The sequence below is a fragment of the Pseudophryne corroboree genome, chromosome 9, assembly GCF_028390025.1.
Source record: "Pseudophryne corroboree isolate aPseCor3 chromosome 9, aPseCor3.hap2, whole genome shotgun sequence".
NCBI lineage: Eukaryota > Metazoa > Chordata > Amphibia > Anura > Myobatrachidae > Pseudophryne > Pseudophryne corroboree.
Window position 1 is genome coordinate 295,876,771 of NC_086452.1, and position 6,000 is coordinate 295,882,770.

Consider the following 6,000-nt stretch of genomic DNA (forward strand, 5'->3'; position numbering starts at 1 on the left):
ATAAAACTGCCATCCTATCTGCCACTACAGTGCCACTCCTAGATGGGCCACGTGTTTGTGAGGCCCACTACTGTCGCTTAGCTTAGTCATCCAGGTACCTTGGTGCAACCATTTGGCCTAAAAACAATTTTGTGAGCTGTGAGGTGTTCTGAATAGACTGGAAATTATTGTTATTGAGGTTAATAATACTGTAGGAACACAAGCACCCCCAACTTCTGTTATTTTAGCTATTTTGATTATTTTTTCCAAAAAAATACAGATCCAAAACCAAAACCTGCAAGGGTGGTTTTGGCAAAACCAATCCAGATCCAAAACACGAAGGAGATCCAAAACCAAAACACAAAACCCGCAAATATGGCCCGGTGCACACCCCTACTCACTAGTTATGACTTAGCTAATTCTGTCCTTAGGTAGATGTCAGTAGCGTGCAATAGCCATTCCAGTGGGCTCAAATATAAGTAAGCCCATCAGTATCTACAAATGCTTTGCTTATATCAGTGTATGGTGATAGAAACATGCTTCCATATCTGTATGTTGTGACCTTAGGCAGGTGGTTAGCGTGTTAAAATAAAGATTTATTAAGTATTCTGCCAGCATTTAATACATCTGTCAAATGGCACATTTTACAAATATCAGTCATGTTTGTCACAGAAAGGAGAACTTTTAAATCAGGGGTCAGGGAATTTTTTTACCTTTTACCCCAAAATATATTTAGATACGCCGACGTTACCCCCTGGATTTGAAAGGAAGGACATCATATATGATTGTGCATATATACTGGTTATCACTGTTTATATGGCATTTCTGAGATTGTGTGTGTGTGTGTGTGTGTGTGTGTGTGTGTGTGTGTGTGTGTGTGTGTGTGTGTGTGTGTGTGTGTTTGTGTGTGTGTTTATGTAAATATATATAATTTTTTTATTATTATTTTCGCCAATTATTTTTTGGCAATGAATGGGTTAATTAACACTTTCTCCCCAAAACACCAGAATGAATGTGAGAAAGATTGATGAGGGAGGAAGGGGGATGGGGGACACACGACTTTTAGGAGACAGATGGTCACATCCTCACCTCAGTAATGTCAGTGGGAATTTCCCATTGTTATGTGGGACACTGTCTGATTCTGCGGAACTCCGTCAGCGGTCTACCACAGAACACTTCAAGTTCTGTGTGCGGGTTGGCGGGCCGCAGGCGGGAGGACAGGACAGCGCAGGGCGGGCAGGAGGGAGCGCGGTGTGACGTCCACACATCACATCGCGAGCCGGCCAGTGTTGGACGGGGCTGTGTCTCGGCAGCGCGACCCTCCATTACCCCCAGGAATTTCATTTTTACCCCATTTGGGGTAATTTACCCCTATTCCCCGACCACTGTTTTAAATATATTATTTTAAAGTGTATTCATTGCCATAATACTAGATCCAAATGCTTTCAAATTGTATATGCTAGCTGGTGTAGTATACCTGTTATCATTTTCGAGATGGCTTTTTAGTAGGCTGCATCATGAATGTCTATAGCAGAGGTTCCCAAATGCGGTCTTCAAGGAACCCCAACAGTCTTGGTTTTAAATGTATCCATGCTTGGTCACAGGTGACTTAATTAGCACCTTAGTCAATTTGATTTAACCATCTGTGCTAAGCCATGGATATACCTAAAACCTGGACTGTTGGGGTGCCTTGAGGACCGCGTTTGGGAACCTCTGGTCTATAGGTTGTCTAGCTATTAAAGGTGTGGTGAAGCTACAAGACCTGGGATGGCCAACTATCAATTAGCAATTAGTGGATTTCAAATGCAAGTGTAAACATTTTTAAAATGCAGGCTGATAAAACTACGTATTACTATACATTACACTGGAAAGGAACATGTTTGTTTGATTAGTGGCTGTAATATATCTTCACTGTAATGGAAAGGGTTTTTTTTTTTGGCATGTTCACCGTTCTTTCTTCTTTCTTCAGTTACCTCCTTTTTCTTATCTTCCATATCTTCTTAACCATTTTCTTGTGAAAACATCCATAAATACCTCTTTTTTATTTTTAACACTGTACCATTTTTTTAGATTGTCTTGTTTAAAAACATTTTTCAAATATAAATAACTAATGAACTAAAGAATTTTTTCTCTACCCACAGTTTTCTATGTGAATATGATAAAGAAATTGGTCCGACATTTATTACCCCACATGAATGAAATTCAACAGAATTTCAAAATCTCTACTACCATACTTGTAATATCTAAAAGAATAATGTACCAGGGGAGTAGCTCACCTGTATGTGACAAACTGCTAGTCCGGCATTAAAAAAAACCACCACAAGTACCCGGGCAAGCTAGCTGGAGCTGCAGCGCTGAAGTCTCCCAGACTTACAGTGCTGCAATCTCATGAAGACAAAGTCAATTTCTACATAAAAAATAGAAAGCCCCCCTGTTTAGTGACCTGCTACTGCAGGTACCAACTTCAAAACTGAGCTCTCAGTGCCTGGAGGCAGGGTTGTAGAGGATGGCACTAATGCATCCTCGGACAGCTAAAGCTTTAACCTGTTGGTGCATGGATCCAGATCCATCTCTACACCCCGATGTTACCTTGTGAAACCTATGTACCCTGCTGCAGAAAGACATGTTTAATGTCTATAAAGTGTTAATAGTAACTAAAGGGGGAATACCGTGTTTGACTATACATATAAATAGTGTGTTACAGACCCTTGTCAGTGTGTAAAGTTACAGGTTTAAATAAGGGAATAATGGTTTTATTATTGGTAGTTACGTCAACAAGAGCAGGTTCTTTATAATAGAGTCCTTTATAAACCAAACACTTTACACATGTTGTGACAAGGATATGTGGGTTAAAATGTTGGCATGTGCATGTGGTATTTTTGCAAAGGTACTTACTCCATGGCATAGGATGTTGATCAGTGTTATTTCTTGACCTTGGACATTAAATTTTGGGTTCTTTGTGATTTGGTAGATCATGTTCCTACAGTATTAAAGAAAAATGAAAAAAGTAAATGTACGGCAATTATATTTCAGAATCCTGCGACAAACAAGTGAAAAACATGTAAAATAAAAAACAATTTTTTTTTTTTAAAGGGAAAGTGAGCTCATATTATGCTTGCTTTGGCCTATGTGGAATTGAGACCTGGCAGTAAGGTAATATAATCATTGCCCCACTTAAATACATGCACGTGCATGTATTCCCTATGGAACGCCCTAATACACTTTTAACGGGGATTAAAGTCCTACTAAAGGGAAGAAGGCTCAGGGTTAATAAAACAGAGTAAGAGTAATAACAAACTTTAGAAATAAAAACCTGTGGGAGGAAAAGCAAGGATAAAGTAATAGGAGTGATACTGTATCACTGTTCAGCCAGGGGAAATGATCCTAATTCTGCACTTCCGTGTTTTGTTCCACTGATATAGTCACTGGTGGAGTAAGATACCAACTTGCTGGACAGTGGGGTGGGGTGGGGGGGGGGGGGTTTACCAGAGTTGATTCTGTGATTGGGGGAGCTGGGCATGGGGGCGGTGGTACCGGTTGGTACATTTGATATCCTGGATGGTATTCTGGAAACTGTTGTGCCTCTTGTGCATACCAAGGGGGCAGGCTAGTGTCCAGGCCACATGCATGGTTTTATTCATGCTTTGCATGGATGTCGTAATGAGGGATGTATTGGCCACCGTCTGCCTGTAACTGTCCTTCATTTGGTCCATGCAGCTTGCTTGTCATGCTGAGTTGTCCATAAGTTTATCCTTGCAGAAGACCATGATGCCCAGCTTTTCCTCCATTGATTTCCATCTCTCCATGGATGCTTCATTCTGTTCCTTGACCATGTACACAACTCTTCCCAAGGTCTGGTCGATTTGATTCAATCTGATGTCGACAGTCTTCTGGACTTCGTCTTGTCAACGCTCCATTTCGCTTGCCAGGCCTCAAACTCATTGCACTGTTGTCGAAGGTAATCCTTGCTGAATGTCTTCCACTACTTGAAAGCTTGGTCCTGCGAAAGTAATTGAAAACTAATCAGTGTAAAGTAATAAAAGTAAGGACATATTTGAGACAATTCTTACAATATTTTAACAATGGAAGTGGTACTTGGTGGGATGCATTCAGCCACATCCACCTCCTCTTCATCATCTCCTTCAAGAAGTAGTGTAGTGAGGGCAAATTCTGCTAGTTGTGCCAGTGCTGGTTGAAGTCTCCATAGGGATATCTTGACTCGTCTCTTTGTGAACTGTCTGGACAGGCTGTCTGGACTGGCCCTTTGTTCTTGAATCCTGGGTCAAGGTATCAACTACGGGGAAATTTTATGAGATTAATCGAGGGTTAGGGATTCAATTACCCTCTGAGGCATAATTAGTGGACTTATGGCTGATAGGGTAGAATGGCTCATTGTTCATAAGCTCTTCACAGCCCATGATTACAGGCAGATCAGGCTTCCCCTACCACGGTGCATAGATTGCTGGATCAAGCTGGGTTGGTCCATGAGGATATCCCCTCCAATGCTGCTGTGTTTAATGCCCATTTTACTGACGTCTACTACACTAGAGCCCACTATTCTTACTCTGAATTAGCCTCCTATTTTAATCAGATTCTTCTACTGACCTAGTCTGACTGTAACTAATCATATTTGGAATCCTCTATATCTTTAGAAGAAATCTAGTATTCAGGTTGCTCATTCTCCGGATGCATATGTCTCTTTAATTGTTCATTCTTAAATCGATTATTTAAAGACTTGGGGGACTATTCAGAGTTGATCACAGATTTTGCTATTTCAGCGATCATACTACTCACATGCTGGGGGCCGCCCAGCACAGGGCAAAGCCACACAGTATGTGTGGCGCCACCCCACGATGCGATCACAATTCAATTGCAATCACAATAAATAGGGGTAGACCCCTGCCTACACAGCCTGGCTGCTTAAGCAGGGCTCCTGCCGCCATGTTTCCAGTTTCAGGAAACACTGGGGATGTCATCTGCCAACCCCAAAAAATGGCCATGACACACCTGCGTTTCCTGCTGTCCTGCCCTATTTTTCTGGGATGTGATCGCATGGTGAAGGGTCTGAATAACACCCTAAGTCCCATGTATGGAAGACACTTCCTCTGACAGTCATGGGTCAAGTAAATTTAGTAAAAATGGTGATTCAACCCACATTTTGATATGCGTTACAAAATTCTCCCGTTTATATCCCCCTATCCCTCTTTGCTACAATTACTTGGGATGTGTCTTTGTTTATTTGAGGAAATAGAAGGGCCTGTATAGCCTCTCGAACCCTCTGTAAAGTTTGGTGGGAGGGGGCCTTGGCCCTGTCAGATATGCAGCTTTATTAGCCTGCTGCCCAGTTAGTGCACTTGTGTGATGGGTTACTCCATTGGCACAGGGGGATGCACTGTTGGCTCTCCTTGCAAGAGTCAGTTTGGTATTTACTCTGCTACAATTTTCTTCTGACTAAATCCCAGCCCTCTTACTGCCCCCCTATTTACAACAGGTGTGTAAAGTTTGGATTGCTGCAGCTAAGATCTTGGGTGAGTCTGCGCTTGATCTCTGTTCTCCGCTTGAGGGAGGATATGTGTGGATGCCTTAAGGAATAAATTCTATTGGTCACCTGTATCAAAACAGGAGCTTGCATTCCTATGCTCACTTGTCCCCTGCCTCCCATCTCTTGTGTTTTTAGGTATTTTCAGCTCAGACATGCCCTGTGTGCACAGTGGGGGATACAGATGGAGCCCTCCTCATCGATCCCTTTACTAGGATTAACTGAGCCAGGGCAGTCAGACTTAATCCCCTGCTATAATGATGAAAACCCCTGCTGTATTGTTCTCTCTGTATTGTATTGCAGCTGAGAACAATAGATGAAAGGCTTATGCTAATAAGCCTTGGTGCACCTAGGCGCAGCAGAGAAGCCTGGATGAGCGAGGCTCCATCTGTATATGCCTCTCATCTCTGAGTCCCCTGTACGATTGTTAGTCTGGACCCTCTCTAGCTGGAAGTCTATTTCTTGGGTATACTCCCCCCTTT